General features: G+C 38.1%; 1 long non-coding RNA gene across 1 annotated transcript; it reads right to left on the bottom strand.

The window, feature by feature from the left end:
- Nucleotides 1-6: 6 nt before the first annotated feature.
- On the bottom strand, nucleotides 7-996 carry LOC111671214 (uncharacterized). Its single transcript, XR_015438367.1, has 3 exons — nucleotides 562-996; nucleotides 377-450; nucleotides 7-248 (listed from the first exon to the last, which is right to left on the bottom strand). It is a non-coding gene; the product is annotated as an uncharacterized LOC111671214 (long non-coding RNA).
- Nucleotides 997-1,187: the final 191 nt, after the last annotated feature.

The raw sequence follows: 1,187 nt of genomic DNA, 5'->3' as shown, positions 1-1,187 counted from the left end.
GGAGGATTATCATTGTGCCTCAAATGTAAAGCTAAAGCTAGTATAACAGATTCCCAAAATGGAGCTTAGACTATGATATGACATCCACACCTAGCTCAATGTTCTTTTGAGTGTTTACTTAAGCGTCTACCTGTTAGTCTGAAGGCCCAGTTTGTACAGAGCGTGTGTGATCTCTGCACATGCCAGGATAGCTCCATGGCGACTGTGGAGGTCAAGACCCACTGCCACTGGCAACAGCTGTGGCAAAACTAAAACCAAAATGGAAGAAAGCGTTGACCATTGACCAATAATTACAGGTTCCAGTCAATTTCCAAGCAAGTTCCTTTCAATGAAAGCTCTACATTGCCGGGGGAACAGCAAAGGTGACATTGTTTACCTGTTGTTGCCATATAATCAGGCGCTTGAGGCGTCAGGTTGTGGAGCGCTTTTGTGGCAAGCTCGCGGATCACACTGCAAAACATAAAGAATATGATGTTTTGTTTAAGAGATAAAAACAGAACTATAATATCTATTTCTTCATATTTGCTGACATTATGTGGGAAGGAAAATTCAAGTACTTACCCATCCCAGTGATTGATCTTCATGGCTATCAAATGGTCTATCATAGCATTGGTGTACTCTGGGAAACTAGCTATGTAAACACTGCGAGAACAGAAAAAAAACTAAGAATGAATACCTGTGTTTAATACGTCTCTGGAACCATTCAAAAGAGTGGAGAAAAATCCATTTCAGTCAGCTCTCATAATTTCTACATCTTTATTTAATTTCCCTTGTTATGTACAGTTCTGCAGTCATACCCTGAGGCTAGCATCTTTATCCCTTTTCACTGCTTGAATGTTTGCTCTGCTGTATTTCTGCCAGAGGTGAAAATTCTTGAAAGGGTTGAAAGTTTTTCTATGTTGGTTTTAATGGACATAGATCACTCCATACATGTCAGATACTCAGAGAAAGGCGCTGCTGTTCATAAACACAGATTCTTTATAAACTAACCAACTAAACTGTGCTTATAAAGTAACATGAGCAATTGTCTATATTCTGTGAGGTATTTATGAGCGTCAAGCTGCATATTCTGGGTGTAATAACACTAGATTTTGTTAGCTTTGCTTTAGTGCCACATTAAACAATTAAATTAAACAATTTCCAATATTTAGTTGTATTTGTAAAAAAAAAAAAAAAAGGGAAGATTC

Source organism: Seriola lalandi, unplaced genomic scaffold (assembly GCF_002814215.2).
Source record: "Seriola lalandi dorsalis isolate HSWRI2012SDOR001 ecotype SW California unplaced genomic scaffold, Sedor1 jcf7180002006716, whole genome shotgun sequence".
Taxonomy (NCBI): Eukaryota; Metazoa; Chordata; class Actinopteri; order Carangiformes; family Carangidae; genus Seriola; species Seriola lalandi.
The sequence above is the reverse complement of the archived record's forward strand: the minus strand, read 5'-3'. Positions and strand labels throughout refer to the sequence as shown.